The sequence below is a fragment of the Marmota flaviventris genome, chromosome 11 (assembly GCF_047511675.1).
Source record: "Marmota flaviventris isolate mMarFla1 chromosome 11, mMarFla1.hap1, whole genome shotgun sequence".
Classification (NCBI taxonomy): domain Eukaryota; kingdom Metazoa; phylum Chordata; class Mammalia; order Rodentia; family Sciuridae; genus Marmota; species Marmota flaviventris.
Window position 1 is genome coordinate 119,477,602 of NC_092508.1, and position 19,472 is coordinate 119,497,073.

Here is a 19,472-nt window from a genome sequence, read left to right on the forward strand (position 1 = left end):
ACCCTCATGAGTAACAAGCCCTAAAATTAACAGCCTCTCTCATGCATGAATACAATAAATGGATTTGGAGTTCTCTCTTGATAATTATCTCAGTCTTCACTATGCAATTTGGAGACATGCTGGACTCATGGCACATGGAAGCCCACAAAGGGCTTTAGAAAGAAGCTGAAAACACCATACAATTATGGAACAAAATGCCCAGGTTTTCAACTGCTGGTCTAAGCCTCACTAGACTAGTCAGAGGAAGGTGAAGGCTAAGCTACCCCAGAGAGACCCTCTGGCCACAAGACTCTGGAGAGAACCAGGAGGAGTCCATAGCCATGACTGCCAGTTTCCACCATTGCCACTCCTGTCAGCTTTAAGCCACCTTCCTATGCAGTCTCAATATAACAAGGCACACTTACCATCTCCTGGCTCTCAGGGTTCTCAGCGCTCTCCCTGTGGTTTGTTTTCAGATTCTGCATAGCACAGACACCTGGGCTCTGGATCCAGGACAGAAGCCTACAAAAAGATTTTAAAAATGGCGGGTTCCAGACACCAAGGGAACAGAAGATTGTGGAAGCCCTCCCCCTCATCACTGGCTGTGTGAGGATTGGACAGTTCTCACCTAAGTGACTGATTGGTCAAGGCTTCAGGCACTGCCTCCAACCTGAGCCAAATGGGCACAGAATCAAAGTCTGAATGACAGGCTGCTCCATTGTCATTGTTAACCGACTACAGATCAGGGCTGAGAATATAGCTTAGTCAGTAGAGTGCTTGTTTTGCTGATATAAGGCCATGGATTCAATCCCCTGCACTACACGCATAAACTCTCCCCCCACCAAAGGAAAAAAAAAATTAAGTAAAGGACTTTGGGGACTAGGGTTATGGATCAGTGGTAGAGAACTTCCCTAGCCTGCGTGAGATACTGGGTTGAACACCCAGCACCGCATTAAAAAGCCACCCAAGAGGGGATGTGGCTCAAGCAGTAGTGCACTCGCCTGGCATGTGGGTGGCCCAGGTTTGATCCTCAGCACCACATACAAACAAAGATGTTGTGTCCACCAAAAACTAAAAATAAATATTTTTTAAAAGCCAACAAACAAACTATTAATGATACTGTGTCCATTTACTATATATATATATATATATATATATATATATATATATATATATATATATATATATATATATTTTTTTTTTTTTCAAGAAAAAAAAAAGAATGTGTATTGCACTGGTGCACCCTCACTACAGAACTCATAAACACTTTTATAAATAATATATACATATATTTCTTCAGACAGTGTATAAAATTCTCCTGTGATGTACTTTCAAGTAACTTATATTACAGTTATGCTTCACAACCCTGAAATCCTCCCCACCTCACTCACTTATTATTATTATTATTATTATTATTATTATTATTATCATCATCATCATTATTATTATTAGCCTTTTAATTGCATTAAATGTCTCTGTATGGGGTTATTTTAAGGCAAAGTTTTCTTCCAATAATAGGACCTAGCCCAGAGAAAAATTTATTGACACTTATAACTGTTTATAGGGTTAAAGCAATTTGTGAATAAATAGATTTCTTGTTGTATTACTGACCTTTAATATTCTGCAAATTTTTCCCCCATTCTGATCACTTTGGACTATAGATGTTTTGATGTAGGGTATCTCAAAGTGGTCATGCACAAGGTAGGAAATGAATATAGTAAGATATAAGACTGGTGATTGCTGAGTATGTAGATTTTGCTAATCAAAATAAGTATTGGTGGATGATATGGGGGTAGGGAGAAAAAGAGCAATGAAAAAAACAAGAAAAACTTCAACAGTAGAGGGGTTCACATGCTACAAGTCTATAATGATAGCGTGAATATAGAGGGTAGTGTTCTTGGAAGCAGCAATAAAATTTGAGGGAAAGAAAAAGGTAATTTTTTGCACAGTTCCCAAGTGAGAGAGCCAGGTGAATGGGTTCTCTGTTCAACTCTTCCCACCTAGGAGTGGAATTTATAGTTCATAGGGTATGTCTCAGTAAGTAGTAAAACACCATTTCTATGTACCTTTACATTTTTTCATGGCTACAAGCTGATTTTGACAATTCCAGTCACATTACATCTTTGCACTTGTTAGCTATTCATTAATTAATTCATTCATTACCTTAATAATTTGTTTTTTTATTAATTCACTTTTTCTTTAGTTGTCATTGTTTTTACATTACTGGTGATTACATAATTGCATAAATATTCTGAATGTTGACTTTTGGTTAAATATTGTTATATGTGTTTATTCATACATTTACTTTTCATTGAAATGTTTTTCCTTTACCAAGCATGCTTTATATTAGACCTCAATCTTCATTTATGAAGACTAGATAAAATCACATTATTCCAAATAACTCAAGTATTTATCATCTTTGCAGAATCCTAATCACCCACTAAAGTTGACCCAGTCTGGATCAACTAAAAGCTCTGTCAAAAGTCCTCTTTTTTCTTATATACACTTTAATAAAGAATTCCTCTCTCACTTTTATATTTTGGAGAGTATACTAACTTCCCAAGCAGTAGTTAATAACCTATATGAGTTTTCCAAGTAGCTCACTATTACTTTTAAATTATTTACATCCTTGACACTAAGACTGTCACTGATTACTTTTTTTTTATTTTTTCAAGATCTCTCTCTCTCTCTCTCTCTCTCTCTCTCTCTCTCTCTCTCTCTCTCTCTCTCATGACAAATTGAAATCAGAAATGCTTTTTTACTAAGAAACACTCTCAGCCTTTAATAAATTATTCTTTAAAGAAAAAGGGTTTCACTATTTTTCTTAGAGCCTCACTAAGTTGCTGAGGCTGGCTGACTTTAATCTAATGTTATAGAAGTTTGATATATATATATATATATATATATATATATATATATATATATATATATATATATATATATATATCATGAATATAGAGGGTAGAGGGTAGTGTTCATTTGACTCTTTCTTCTCTTGGGGACTGTGCCAGAGTTACCTTCTTCTTTCACTTCTACCTTATTTCTGCCTCCAATGAAATTACCCTTTACCCTCATACTACCATTGATCCACCATTAGACTTTTTAAATCTGAACTCTTGAGCTGGTCATTCTTTCCTTCTTTCCTTCACAGCACTTTTTTCTCTACCCGTACCTATTCCACAAATACTTTTTCATAAATACTCACTACTATATACTCAGTATCCACTAATCTCACATCCTGATCCATCCCTGTTCTGCCTTTTCCATGGATCACTTTGAGATCCCCTCCACCCAGATATCAATAGTCCAGAGTAAGGTCAGGTAAGGGTGTTATATATACACAACAATAAGCCTATTAAAATTGGGATGTATTTTGTCTTAGGTTAAAAAAGAGAATCTACAGACTGCACTGTTAAACTGAATTGTTTAAAATTCATTAATCTCAATAATTTGGAAAAAGAAATTCTATAAAAAGGAGAATAAAAAAGAACATAATACATAAAAGTGACAAATTTGAAGAACACCAAGTGTATATATCAAAGAGTGTCATATATTGGTGCTTTCAAAAAACAAATTAATTTGAAATAGATGTAGTTAATGTGAGATGTAGTAATCATTTATTAATTATATATAATGGTAGTATACATGTATATGTACAAAATGCATCTCATATAATTATGAGTGTACATTGCAAAAAATGAACTCTACAGTAATTTTTTTTTAAATTTTGCTGACACTATAAATACCTACATCTAGGTTTATGTATTACCATAAGTTCAGGATACATTTTGTACTTTATAAAGTTTGCAACTGATGAGCAGATCTTTTTTTTTTTTTTTCAATTTTTAAAAGTAGTAGTACTTATTTTCAGTCAGAACATAATACCATCATTTATCTTTAATTTTTAAATATTTTTAATTATATGACAACAGAATGCATTACAATTCTTATTACACATATAGAGCACAATTTTTCATTTCTATGGTTTTATACAAATTATATTTACATGAATTCACTTCTTTATACATATACTTTATATAACAATATACATCATATTCCACCATCATGTCTAACCCCATGATCCCTCCCCTCACCTCCCAACCCCCAAAAGGTCATTTTGATACACAATGATGTATGCTATGAAGTTATAGAAAAGAGTATATACCTTATAATAATATGAACAGATAAAGTTTTGTAACTAATACATAGCATAATAATAATAATAATAATAATAATAATACACTTGCCATTTAGACATTAATAAATTATACATCTGGCACTACTGACATCTTTTCCCAAAAAAAGGGGGAGTTATTTGTGGGGGAAAATGGTATTCTATGCTTTCTTAATATCAAGAATAAATTATTTTCAGAAGTAATATATATTTCAATATAAAAATAAAATAGAACCAGGTTCCATGGCACACACCTCTAATCCCATTGGATTGTGAGGCTAAGGCATATATATATATGAAATACTCCTCACCAAGCAGCCTAAACCTGTAGAAATTATAGTATGTGTATACCATGACAGTGTACAAGTATGTGATACCATAAGACTAGAGGTATACTTGTCAATACAGTAGAAATATGAGGCCTAGGAGGAAAGAGGAAATGATTCAGAAAAGAAAAAAATAATAAAGTTTGAGAAAAAATGGTTTCTGGAGCCCAGAAAGATTTTTGGTTTAATTAGAGTACAAAATACCACATAAGTATTATACTGAAGTTACATCTGTTAAATACATCACATGTATAATGGATTTCAAGGAAAATATGTGGAACTTATCACAAACTAAATAAAAATTTACAAAAGCACATAAAATAGCATGTGCATAAATAAAACTAATCATTACAAAGACAACTATTTTAACTCAATTTAACATATACTATTTTCCTACCAAAACTTTAGCATGTTTTTCTTTAAATACAAGAAGAGAGCTGGACCTGTTGGTGCACAATTGTAATCCCAGTACCTTGGGAGGCTGAGACAGGTGTATTGTGAGCTCAAAGCCAGCATCAGCAAAAGTGAGGCCTTAAGCAACTCAGTGAGACATTGTCTCTAAATGTCATACAAAATATGTTTGGGGATGTGGCTCAATTCCCCTGAGTTTAATTCCAAGTACCAAATAAAAGAAAAGAAAAGAAGGGACCAAAAAATTGATCTTATAAATCTTTCATTATTGTCTTAGAAGTTAGATAGTGGCACACAAAAGCAGAATTTTTTTTTGTACCAAGGACTGGACTCAGAACACTTTATCACAAATCGCATCTCCAGCCCATTTGTTTTTAAAGACAAGCCAAGTTCTCACTAAGATGCTTAAGGTCCCACTGAGTTGCTGAGACTAGCCTTGAACTTAAAATCCTTCTTCCTCAGCCTCTTGAGTCACTGAAATTACAGACATGTATTACAATATTGGCTCTTGTTTCCTGGTTTATGAAATTAACAGGCAAAATTGAAATGCTAAGCATAAAAACAGCAGTTAAAATCACCCCTTTGTTAATTCTAGCTTATTTCCTAAGGTTTAAATATTGAAACCAATATTTCAATGTATACTGAAGGTAACATTATCTATTATAGTCAACAGTCTGTTGATCTCCATTCTATCCAGACATTTTTTTTTTTTACTGCCTAAACTTTTATTTAATTTTAAAAGATTATTCAATATATTTGAACTTCTGGTTTTTCTGCTGGCATTATTAGGATACTAGGTTCAAACCTTACAGCCTATGGAAAATTAAGGTGTGGTTATAGCTAAAGAAAAGACTATATGATAAATAAAATTTTAAACTAAAGAGGATGAGGTATTTTTTTGTTATTTTTTTATGTATCCTTGGTGAATAAGATAGAGTACACAGCCAAATCTTAAATCATACAAAGCAGGCTCTATCTCTAGTTAATAAAGAAAAATATCAAATACAAAAAGTTGTGTTGCAAAACCACATGGCACTTGGTTTGTTAACAGCAGCACAGGAATGGATTTCTGCCATATCCAGTTGTATGCATATTCTAGATCACCAAAATAATATCAGTATTACTTCAATATATATTACATCTTTAGTTGCAGCCACACAGCAGTTGATCAATGATAAGTTGAAAGAATGATGAGCTTGTCAGAATAATATCTGGACAATGCTTTTAGTAATCCTAGGCAGGGGGATTGTGTTCTAGTCATATCACAATACAGTGTATTTTTTGTGGCCTGTGGATGCAGAGCTCTTACTTCCTTGCTAATAGATTATTGCAGAAGACTTCAGGTGTGTAGATTTTTTGATGATGAATCCTAAAAGTGTGGATGATTGGAAAGGCCCAACATGGCTATAGCTACTCTATTGTTGATGCTTCCAACAGGTTATTGTTGTTGTTGCTGTTGCTGTTATTATTATTATTATTATTATTATTATTATTATTATTATTATTTATTGAAGTAATAAATACCCTGATTTAGTGTATTCATTCATTGTCATAAACATTTTCTTTTGAGCATGTGTTCATTATGTAAAATATTGACCATTCACCTTTGTTTTCTGTCCTATATATGAAAAGGCCTATGGAATGATGCAGGAATCTAAGGGCTGAAGGTTCTGGGCTGTCTGGGAGCTATTGTGTTTTTTTTGCATAAGCATGACCACACTGCCAACTCTGCCTCACATCTCTCAATTGCTAGAGACCCAAATTTTACATCCTGGGTCTCAACATCCACACAGCAACTGGCAAAGTCTTTAGGATATTTGTAGGTGAGAGATATCTCAGTCCTGATAGATTAACAGAGGTTGTTAGGGGAGTGGTGGCACCTATGGACACCTAAAAGCATACAACACCTAGTTGCCTCAGTCCTATTACAGTGGACTCCTATGGAGAGTTGTGATATAATGGGATTAGTTCCTTGTAAGCAGAAATAAGGATTCTGACTGCACTGTGGGCAAACATGAACCCTGCAAGTTGAAGTGTCAATTAAGTGTTGAAGCCTAGGCCCCAGCCCCTGGCCAAAGAAAAAAGTGGCAGCAGTGGCATAGATGATTTGGGTAAGTAGGCAAATGAGTCATGTGCAGCTGCTCTGGCCATGGGATGAATGGTTTCTATAGATCTGAGAGCAAAAACTGATGCAAGTGTATGAGAGACTACCAGAATGAGGAATTGCAAGATAGTCAAGAGGTCTAGGAATCCAAAATACATCCAGTAGAGTAAGATCTCTGTATTTTGAAAATACCTATCAACCTTCCCCATTGTGATGTTGAGTCTCTAGAGAAGAAGGATAAAGGCCTTCAAGTCCAGTCATTGGATGATGCATAAAAAGAAACAACAGTAGCCAATGGCTCCAATGAACAACTGGCATGGCCAGCCCAGGTATCAAAGTTTAACCTATTTTACCTGTTAACCAGAACTGATGGACTTAAAAAAAATTTACCCAGGTATCAAGAGAGCAAGATTATTATTTTTTGTATGTTAGAATTAGAGATAAACAGCATTTTGTGTTGCACCCTATAAATGGTGAGGTTAGCATTGCTCCTTACAGTAGAAGTTGTAAAATGCTCAATTCCATGAGGCATTTGGGGCCAAAAAAAGACCAAAAAGACCAACTGTGTTAGTACAGCTTCCAGAGGGCTATGTTTTTAGAAAGTAGCCAAGGTCATAAACACTCAGATTCAATGTATGTACTCAGGGTCAAAAACATTTGTGTGTGAGCATGCTCTTACATTAGTCAAATGTTGTTGATATGCCTTCTTTGTCTGACCTGCATAAAAAAATTCTATTTAATAACTTTGGGGGCTGAGGGATAGAAGCTAGAGGCTGGTTATGGGCTATTACTGCCTTCAGAAGCAGCAAGCCTACCATCTGAAAAGTTCCTCACATCTGGTGAATAGGGAGCCTACACCCTGGGAACAAATTTTTACCCCTCAAACATCAGATAAAGCTCTAATCTCTAGAGTATACAAAGAACTTAAAAAGTTAAACAACAAAAAAGCAAATAACCCAATCAACAAATGGGCCAAGGATTTGAACAGAAACTTCTCAGAAGAGGATATAGAATCAATCAACAAATACATGAAAAAATGCTCACCATCTCTAGCAATCAGAGAAATGCAAATTAAAACTACTATAAGATACCATCTCACTCCAATAAGAATGGCAGCCATTATGAAGTCAAACAACAATAATTGCTGGCGAGGATGGGGGGGGGGGAGGTACACTCATATGTTGCTGGTGGGACTGCAAATTGGTGCAGTCAATTTGGAAATCAGTATGAAGATTCCTTGGAAGGCTGGAAATGAACCCACCATTTGACCCAGCTATTCCCCTTCTCATACTATACCTAAAAGACCTAAAAAGAGCATACTACAGGGACACAGCCACATCAATATTTATAGCAGCACAATTCACAATAGCTAGAATGTGTAACCAACCTAGATGCCCTTCAGTAGATGAATGGATTAAAAAAATGTGGCATTTGTACACAATGGAATATTACAAAGCACTAAAAAATAACAAGATCATGGATTTTTTCAGGCAAATGGATGGAATTAGAACAGATTATGCTAAGTGAAGTTAGCCAATCCTAAAAAAAAATAAATGCTGAATGTCTTCTCTGATATAAGAGGGATGACTCAAAATGGGATAGGGAAGAAGAGCATGAGAAGAAGACTACCACTAAATAGGAAGAGAGGTGGGAGGGAAAAAGAAGGAGAAGGGGAGTTGCATGGAAGATGGAAGGAGGACCTCATTGTTATACAGAATACATATATGATGTTGTGATGAGAAAAAGAAAAAAAAAGTGTGTTGTTGAGAGCCACAGTTTAGTTGGAATGACACCTGGCATTTTGCTAGAGGGAATGGTTGAAAGGTGACCCTGCTCCAGGAATAGGGCAGTTCCAGGATTAGGGCAGATCCTGCTGCCTTGGGCACCTGCTACTTTGGAGTTCCAGTTGAGTTCTCGCGGGGGTGAGGGGGTGGGGGGGGGTGTTCAGGAAGAATTGGCACACGGAGCCCAGTGGAGGGAGTGTGTTGTGTGTTTCCGAGAAGTGTGTGTAGAGAGTCAGTGAGAGTTCGGGAATAAAGACTTGCTGTTTGAGCCTACAAGGCTTTTGTGGCGGCTTAGTTATTTGTGCCCAGACAGACTGTGGCAGTGTGTCACATTAGATTGAATAAAGAGAAAGGATGGAACAGGAGGGCAGGAGTAGGGAGGATAGAAAGGGCAGCAGAATAGACAATATGATTGATGTATGTACATTCCATGTATGTATATGTCAAAATACATTCTGCTGTCATGTATGACTAAAAAAAAAAATTAAAAATCACATGGTAAAAAATAAATAAAAAAAGTTCCTCACATCTTCTTTCAACTGCTTGAGCCCCAAACATTGCTTTTTTGATATGAGCCCCTACACAGCAGCCACAGATGTGAAACTATTTTTAATTTGAGACTATCACAAATCCTCTGCTTTATGCAAGGAGTATTGTTTTGTTTTGTAGACATGCTCCCAGATAATATTTATATAGTGGATATTTAGTGAATTATTTATTTTAGATTATATATATTGCCTTAATGTTTGTGGTGAGCCGCTTCTGCCGTTTCTGCAGACTATGGTCGCCATTACGAGATGGCGCTGGCTCCGCTGTGGTATGTGACAAACAACTCCTTATCTGAGAGAGTTGGCACATGATTTTTCACCACCCTGTGAGAAAGTTCCACGCGGCAGCTTTGCATTGGGGCTTGGGATGCTTTATTAAGGCTGGGAGGGCATCCGGGAAGAGAGAAGAAGAAAGAATAAGAAATATCAAGGGACCTGAATAAACTGCTGAGAGAAGATTCCTGAGTGTTGCGTCTTCCTTGCGGGCAAGGGGTCGCGACAAGTGGTGCCGAAACCCGGGAAATCAGAACTCTCAGTAGTCAGGGGTGGTGCACCGGTTAGTCCCCAGGTAAGTGGGATCCGCGATCAAAGCGGGGTTAGTCCCCAGGTAAGGGGGATCTGCGTTCAAAGCGGGGTTAGTCCCTAGGTAAGTGGGATCCGCGACTAAAGCGGGGCAGCTCTTCTGTAATGAAAGAGGAAGCCTTGCATTTTATTGCAGCTGCGCCGTGTACTTTTGCTTCTACTTTCGCTTTTGTTTTCTGTGTTTTTTCCGCTGCGTCAGTGTGTTTCTGCTGTCTGTATTTTTTTTGTCGTTGTGTCATGGGTGCCACATCTTCAAGTCCGCTTCTTCTGGCCCTAGATGGCCTGTTACGTTCCAAGGGACTGGAAGTGAAGCATAGTACATTACAGAGATTTTTACAGAAGGTAGATATCGCTGCACCGTGGTTTGCATTTTCGGGCAGCCTTACTGTGCCTAGTTGGGATAAATTAGGCAAAGATCTTGATTTTGCATCTGAGCACGGCATGTTAGAGGGTGGGGTGATACCCCTTTGGAAAATGGTCCGTGGTTGCCTTACGGATGGCAGATGCCAGGAAGCACTTGCTAAAGGACAGGAGGTTTTAGAGCGATTACATGAGGAAAAGTCGGAGACGGCAGAAAGTGAAGTGACTCGGGAAGAGGGGAGTGTGTGGAGCATGACACGGGGGAGGAGACGGTTGTATCCAGATCTCAGTATGCTGCGTACACCCCAATGCGAAAGTGGGTCAGAGGAGGAGGAGGATGAGGAGGAAGAGCTCGGGAGGCTGTCTTGTCAGCTAGGGAGTTTAGCTATAGGAGAAGGGAATAAAAAGAAACAAGGGCTCAGGAAGAACGATCCCCCGGATCCACCGCCGTATGGTGGGGGCACTACGGGGAGAGCTTTCCATGCCCAAACATGGAGGGCTGTTCACGCTGAGATGGGTCTTGCTTATCCAGTTTTTCAGGATGACAACAGGGGAAGAGTCCATGAACCCTTAGATTTTAAAATTGTAAAGACCCTGGCGGAGTCTGTGCGTACTTATGGGGTGGATGCCGCCTTCACACTGACTCAGGTGGAGAATCTATCTAGATACTGTATGACTCCCTCTGATTGGGCTAGCCTTGTTCGGGCTTGCGTTTCCCCGGGTAAATATCTGGACTGGAGAGCATTCGTGCTAGAGGGCGCAATAGAGCAGGCCGCCCAAAACCATGCGGCGGGACATCCCCATTGGGACAAGGATATGCTCTTAGGGCAGGGTAGATTTGCAAATCAACAGACAGGATTTCCTCTTGAGGCATATGATCAAATTAACAACATTTGCATTCGGGCATGGAAGTCGCTTCCAAATAGAGGAGAGGTGTCTGGTAATTTGACCAAGATTCTACAAGGCCCTACAGAACCCTTTTCAGATTTTGTAGCAAGGATGGTGGATGCCGCTGGAAAGATTTTTGGGGATCCTGATAGAGCCATGCCCCTTATCAAGCAATTGGTCTTTGAGCAGTGCACCAAGGAATGTAAAGCAGCAATCACTCCTTATAAAAATAAGGGCATAGAAGCATGGATGAAAGTGTGTAGAGAGATTGGAGGACCTTTAACTAATGCAGGTCTTGCAGCTGCTGTCCTTCGGATGGCAAAAGGGGGCAGTCCTGGTGCCAGAACATGCTTCCATTGTGGTCAACCTGGTCATTTCAGACGTGAATGTCCTAAAAAAGATAATTTTACTGGACCCCCTCGCGGTGGCCCTTCCAATGGCCTTCGTCAACCGGGGCTGTGTCCAAAATGTAAAAAGGGAAAGCATTGGGCAAAAGAGTGTAGATCAGTGAGGGACATCTATGGACAGCCTGTTTCAGCTGGGCCAAAAAACGGCCGAAGGGGCCCCCGACCCCAGGGCCCACAAATATATGGGGCAATGGAGAATGTCACACCCAAACCCGAGACATGGCCATCTCTACGCCATCCCATGAGACGCGGAGAGCCACTACAGGTGCCGCGGGATTGGACCTCTGTTCCACATCCAGACTCGTACTAACACCTAAGATGGGAGTCCAATTGGTGGAAACTGAATTCAAAGGGCCTTTACCACCTGGCACTGTAGGTTTGCTAATTGGACGTGCATCCTCTATATTGCAAGGTCTTCATGTCTTTCCTGGAGTCATTAGTCCTGATACTGTAGGATCAGTAAAGGTTATGGTGGAAGCTCCAAGGGGTATTGTGTCCATTTCCCCAGGAGACCGGATTGCTCAATTGCTAATTCTACCCAGTCTGCATACCCGCTTTCCTGCTGATTCCTTTTCAAGGACAAGTGATGAGATTGGAGTCACTGGAGGGAATTCTGTTTATTTGTCCTTAGATATGAATGACCGTCCTACTTTAAACTTAACCATAGAAGGTAAATCAATTTTGGGATTGCTAGATACTGGAGCAGATCATAGTATAATAGCACAAAAGGACTGGTCAAAGGGGTGGCCGGTGCAGCTCTCAGATCAATCACTAAGAGGTTTGGGATATGCCCAGGCCCCTCAAATCAGCTGTAGACATCTATCTTGGAAGGACCCAGAAGGACACAATGGCACCTTTCAGCCTTATGTACTTGATTTACCTATCTCTTTATGGGGTCGTGATCTGATGAAAGACATGGGGTTCACTCTTAGTAATGACTATTCTCCGGTGTCTCAACAGATTATGCAAAATATGGGGTATAGGCCAGGTCTAGGACTAGGAAAACACCTACAGGGGTGTAGGCATCCTGTACAAGGTCATCAAAAGCTTAACAGATTTGGTCTGGGTTTTTCCTAGGGGCCACTGGGGCTCAAATACCCATAACATGGCTCACCGAGGAGCCTGTTTGGGTGCCTCAGTGGCCTCTTCCCTCGGTTAAATTGGCAGCGGCCCATAATTTAATTAAAGAACAACTAAACTTGGGTCACATCCAACCTTCTACTTCTCCATGGAATACTCCCATATTTGTTATTAGGAAAAAATCAGGAAAGTGGCGCCTACTGCATGATTTACGAGCAGTTAATGCTCAAATGCAACTTATGGGGCCCATTCAAAGAGGGCTACCTCTGCTCTCCTCTATTCCTCAGGGCTGGCATATTATTGCTATTGACATTAAAGACTGTTTCTTTTCTATTCCTTTGCATCCTAAAGACTCACAACGTTTTGCTTTCACCCTTCCCTCGTGTAACCACGAGGAGCCAGATCTTAGGTTTGAGTGGGTAGTGTTGCCACAGGGAATGGCTTATAGTCCCACGATGTGCCAGATGTATGTGGGGAAGGCACTCGCACCTCTCAGACATAAGTATTCCTCCATCAAGATTATTCATTATATGGATGATGTGTTATTGGCCGCTAAGTTAGAGCAGATAGTTAATGAGGCCTATAAAGACTTAGTAAAGCTGTTAGCTCAATATGGGCTACATATTGCACCTGAAAAAGTTCAAAGGGGAAATTCTATTGAGTATTTGGGAGCAATAATTGGGTATGATAAACTGAAACCACAAAAAATCACCATAAGAACTCAAGATCTCCAAACTCTAAATGATTTTCAAAAACTGTTGGGAGATATTAATTGGATAAGGGGATATTTACATATTCCTAATGGTGTGCTCCAGCCTTTGTATGCTACCCTTAAGGGTGATCCAGATCTTGCTTCTCCTCGTAGCCTCACCAAAGAGGCTAGAGCGGCCCTTATAACAGTAGAAGAAGCTATACAACATGCTACTCTATGCAGGCTCCAAAGTGATAAATCTTTCCAGTTATGTGTGCTTGCCACTATGCGGCAGCCTACTGGAGTACTGTGGCAAGATGGGCCTTTACTATGGATCCATCCACATATATCCCCAGGAAAATCTTTAGAATACTATCCTGATGCTGTTGCAGCGTTAGCACTTAAAGGGATTCACCAAAGCATTCAATTTTTTGGACAATCACCTTCTTCTCTTATTATACCCTATACTAAGGCTCAACTTAATGTTTTGTGTGCTACTCTAGACAACTGGGCTATTCTATGTTGCTCGTTTCAAGGGGATATTGATAATCATTACCCTTCCCATCCATTACTCCATTTTGTTAAAGAACATCCCATCATTTTCCCTAAGGTAACTTCAACCAATCCAATTCCGGGGGCTGTTAATATTTTCACTGATGGTTCCAAGTCTGGAATGGGAGCTTATGTAATTAATGATTCTCCCCCTGTTCAGCATCAATTTGCTCCTGGTAATCCACAATGGGTTGAACTGCAAATTGTTATTGAGGTTTTTAAACAGTGTTCTTTTCCTTTTAATCTTATCTCGGACTCCATTTATGTGGTACAAGCACTCAAAGTCCTGGAGGCCGTGGGAGCTATTAGTAATGCCCATAATGTATCTGCTTACTTTAATCAGCTTCAACAACTTATCTGTAGCCGCACTGCTCCTTTTTATCCAATGCACATACGGGCTCATACTTCTCTTCCTGGTCCGTTATCACAGGGTAATGCCTGTGCGGACTCAGCCACTAGAGGCCAGTTGATATGCTTGGCTTCCTCCTTAGAGGGGGCTAAATTATTTCACCAAAATTTCCATGTTAATGCTTTAACGCTGCACAGGCGTTTTTCCATTTCAAGAGCGGATGCTCGTCAGATAGTATTACAATGTCCTCATTGTGTCACATTTCTTCATCCCCCTACTTATGGAGTGAACCCACGGGGATTAAAACCATTGGTTGTCTGGCAAATGGATGTGACGCACATACCTGACTTTGGTAACCTCAAGTATGTACATGTTTCTGTTGATACGTGCTCTGGAGTTATTCATGCCTCTGCTTTGTCGGGAGAGAAGGCACGTAATGTTATCACTCATTGCCTAGAAGCATGGGCAGCATGGGGTGCTCCTGCATCCCTTAAGACTGATAATGGACCTGCTTATACTGGCAGACAATTTACATCCTTTTGTTCTACCATGGGAGTACAACTTACTCATGGTCTGCCTTACAATCCTCAAGGACAAGGCATTGTTGAGCGTGCTCATCGCACCTTAAAGGAAACTTTACAAAAACAAAAAGGGGGAATAGGAGCTGAACACACTCCTAAAGAACGCCTGTCCTTAGCTCTCTTTACCATTAATTTTTTAAATTTGGATATTCATGGTCGCTCTGTGGCTGATAGACATGTGTCCCCTCAGCCCTCTGTGATTGGTTATGTTAAGTGGAAGGATGTTCTTACAGGCCAATGGAACGGCCCCGACCCCGTGCTGACATGGGCACGAGGATCTGTATGTGTTTTTCCCCAGGATCGCACGGAGCCGTTGTGGGTCCCTGAACGCCTGACAAGAAGAGTCTTGACATCAACCGACCAGCAACAAGAGATACCACAGCAACCCTGTGATGAGGATCTTCACTCTGCTACGTGCTCTGGTTCTGGTGCTGGTGCCGATGGCACAGACGACACCAATGCAGTGGTGGGCAGTGGCACGGGCTTGGCCAATGCCGATGCCGGTTCATGGTAGTTCTAGTGTCCTCCCCACTCTTTTCTCTACCTCATGTGAGATGTCTGCTCCCTGTGCCTCTCCTAGAGGGGACGTGGAAAGCATTTTTAATCGATCTCAGGTTAATCTCACAGGAGTTTTTTGTTTCAGCCTTGGAAACGCTAATTGCATTAGCCTTAAGACCAAAAATTTGACTAACTGGGAGGACCCATTGCGGTCCAATCAGGTCTCAGGGAGTATTATTAATGCTGTACTGAGCCAAGTAGTTTCGGGGAAGCAATCAGGTTCAGGGACCCCTGTAAATAGCTCTGCTTTAAACATAACTACCTTGGCTATGATCTCCAAGGTACTAATCCCAGTACCTCCTTCTTTTAATAGTACTTACAATGCCACTCATTTCAAGGCCTCTCCTTACTGTACCCCTAATCTTGGTTTCCCCCCAACATTTACGCCTTGTCAGGATCATTCTTGGGAGAAACTTCAAGTTGCTAAGGGTTTCTCCTTTTCCCCCTCTCTTAAGAGGTATGTTTATAATTTTAACCATAGTGCCAACTCCTCTACAGGAGTAGGTTGGTCCTGGTTTCAATGGCTGATTTCCAATGAGAAGGGGGCTTCAGCTGATATTTCTGCATTGGCTCAATTGCTAGGAGCCAAAACCTGGCTGGCTAATGTTTCTGGCACTGTTAGGAGAAGTGAACGAGGTAATAGGCTCACATCTGTTTCGCTCAACTCTTTGCTATATAATGCCACATTGCCTCCTGCAATGGTCTGCGTCCAATCCCCGTTCTTGCTCCTTTTGGCTAATAATACCTCATCGGGGATGCTGGATTGTTCTAGTGTTACCTGTCTCTTATCTGAGTGTTGGAATGGTTCTTGGACTGTAGCAGTGGTTATGAAAATTCCAACCTTTGTCCCAATCCCAGTCACTGCGGACCCAGATAAATTCCCCATTGTTGAACTACTTAGAGTCTGCAGAGATTTTGGAATTACGGCAGCTATAGTGACAGCTGTGGCAGTGTCTGCTGCTGCAGCAGTTACAGCTGGAGTAGCCATGGCCAGTCAAGTACAAACTGCTGCCACTATTAATCAAGTTGTTCAACAAACCTCCACCATACTTGAATCCCAAAATTCAATTAATCAACATATTTTGTCAGGGATTTTAGCTGCCAACCAAAGGATAGATTTACTTCAAGCTCAGGTAGAAGAATTGGCTGACTTAGTGCTTTTGGGTTGTGTTGATCAACGTGCACATTTATGCATAACCTCTGTCAGATTTAATGATTCCAGAAATGCCTCCCGCATCATTGGCGAATATTTGGCCGGAAATTGGTCCATGGCAGCGGAAGACATGATCCAGTCTCAACTAACTCAGATTGCTGTTTTGAATAGTACCCGCGTTGAACCAGTGACTTTGGGTCAATTCACCGATTGGATATCTTCTGCTTTTTCCTTCTTCAAAGAGTGGGTGGGGGTAGGCATTTTTGGTGCAATGTGTTGCTTCAGTGTTATACTTTGTTTGTCGTTTCTCTGTCGCCTTAAAACTCACCATGCACAAGAAAAGGCTATGATCATACAAGCTCTTGCAGCTTTAGAAAATGGCAACTCACCTCAAGTCTGGCTTGCGCATCTTAAACAGTAAACCTTTGTCATGGTCGTTGCACCCCAAGTTATTATAACATTGCACTGGGATCGACATGACTTTCCTTGTTATTCTCTTAGTGTTGGAAAGCCCTTGCACTCTGCCGGTCTTGCTGCCATTGCACGCAGATGGGTTTTCACACTAGTGCTTTTCTATCGCTTTAAAGTCCGTGCCTTTCTTTCAGGGTGCTGTCAACTTGTTTGTCATTAATACAGCCACAGTTCAGCCTCAGCTATCCCCCTTCGTCCACCATCGTCACGATACAGGATGCGAGGCAAGGCACTGCACTTGAGTGATCCTTGACGTGGACCTCAAGGAGAGCATGTCCTATTGCATGCGGGTTAGACGCGTCCACGCCCCGCCCCACGAAAAAAGGCGTCGGCTGATATGGCCTCGGATCTGGGGAAGGGCCCTCCTTAGGACTGAGCCATACTATGCAGCCACTTCTGCACAGTGGGATAGGACCTCTACTCTCGCCTGTATTGTTTTAATAAAACAGAAAGGGGGAACTGTGGTGAGCCGCTTCTGCCGTTTCTGCAGACTATGGTCGCCATTACGAGATGGCGCTGGCTCTGCTGTGGTATGTGACAAACAACTCCTTATCTGAGAGAGTTGGCACATGATTTTTCACCACCCTGTGAGAAAGTTCCACGCGGCAGCTTTGCATTGGGGCTTGGGATGCTTTATTAAGGCTGGGAGGGCATCCGGGAAGAGAGAAGAAGAAAGAATAAGAAATATCAAGGGACCTGAATAAACTGCTGAGAGAAGATTCCTGAGTGTTGCGTCTTCCTTGCGGGCAAGGGGTCGCGACAAATGTTGTCTCCCCCTCACTTTTTTATGTAGTGTTTTATGTTTCATATTCTCGATTTATAAAACTTTTGTGATACAAATACAGTGGTTTTGTTGCATTTTCCATACCATGCTGCATTTTTATCATGACTCTAATGAAATATATCTGTTTTTAAGTTTCTCCTGATAAGAAATTTTAAAAATGTTTCTTGTCCTTGATTTTCACTTCAGTTCTCAGCCATTTCCCAAGTTTATTTTAAATCCTTGCTATAAGCTTCAGAAGTTTTTCTCAAACATATAATCCCCATTTAATAGAAAGTTCACCAGATGTAATTTTTTTATTCTTTTCTTTTCTTTTCCTTTTAAGGGGAGAGGAATGAGTACTTAACCCAGGATAGTTCTCCTAAACCCCTGTATCACAAGCCCTTTTTAATTGTATTTTATTTTATTTTCAGACAAAGTGTTGCTTAGATGCTTAGGGCCCTCTCATAATATTTAGGCTCAATTAGAAATTGTGATTCTCCTGATTAAGTCTCCCAAATTATTAAGATTGCTGACATGAGCCACCATATGTGTGTAACCCCCTTTTTGAAAAAAAAATGTGACTACTTAACTTTTAAGAGAATTTAAAAATAACGATGAATCATGGCTCCTAAATGAGATAAGATTTGCCTTTGGTTCAGGCATATTTGTTCTTGATATGTACTTAAAAATTATGGGCACACAAGAAATCATATTTGTAAGATTCTGTCTCAAAACTAAAAAAATAAAGAAAAAAATTGAAGATATAGCTCAGGAATAATATTCCCTCAGTTTATCCATCAGTACTACACTCATATAAACACACACACACACACACACACACACACACACAGTACTTGTGGGAATTTGAAAATATTTTTTGATACCAAACAGCTGTATAAACCTCATCTTTTACAAAAGGCAGAATTAGTGCCATAATAGCAGTAGTCCTTTAGCCTTATCTGTGTACAGAAATTTGGTAATGTGATTTTACTCCTACTGTAGCCAAATGCAGAATGTATTCTCCAAACTTTGGGTCAGGGCTCTTCTTATTTTTTATGGCTTATGTAAATGTGTGGCTATGAAAGAGTACTTTTCAGGTACCTAGTCAGGAAATACTTTTTAATGATTTTGCTTTTGCTTTTAGAATACTGTCTCCTTGATGAGAACAAGTCCATCTTAATTTATTTGATTCTGAGATATCATGTGAAGAAGATTCACAGTAATCAGGTCCATAACCAAGGCAGGTTTTTCCTGGCATGGAGTGGATGACCTGTTGAGGAGAGGGTCATAGAAAGAAGTTGAGGCTCTCACCATCCAGATGAGGTTATAGAGTTTGAGAGGATCTCGTCAGGAGAATGATGATAAGTAATGAGATGTCAGTCCAGTTCCTCACCAGGCTCTCAAGCCCAAGTGCATCCTTGTTTCAGTTGGATGAATCCCTGTTCATTAGCTCTATTTTTACACTAAATTTGGGGGCTTTATGACCCCCCTTGCAATCCTTATCAGCTACCACCAGATTTCTCCAGGACATCATTTACCCTGGGGTCAGAACCATCTGCTGGTGGTCTCCACCCTTATCTTCTCACTTTATCTTCTTATCAGGAGAGGACAGCCTGCCAGAGTCTTCACTGTGTTTTTCAGAGTAAGGGGAAGTAATTGTCTGAGGTCATACTTGAGGGATCTGTGGGTGTGCCTGGTGAGACTGCAGGTT

At 40.2% G+C, this 19,472-nt stretch overlaps 1 long non-coding RNA gene across 1 annotated transcript in view; it reads right to left on the reverse strand.

Annotated features, from left to right (window-relative positions):
- Positions 1 to 427: 427 nt before the first annotated feature.
- The window catches only part of LOC139707727 (uncharacterized), a 42,646-nt gene continuing 23,601 nt past the window's right edge, over positions 428 to 19,472 (reverse strand). The window contains exon 3 of the long non-coding RNA XR_011709189.1: positions 428 to 501. This is a non-coding gene — a long non-coding RNA (uncharacterized lncRNA). The remainder of the gene's footprint in view (positions 502 to 19,472) is intronic.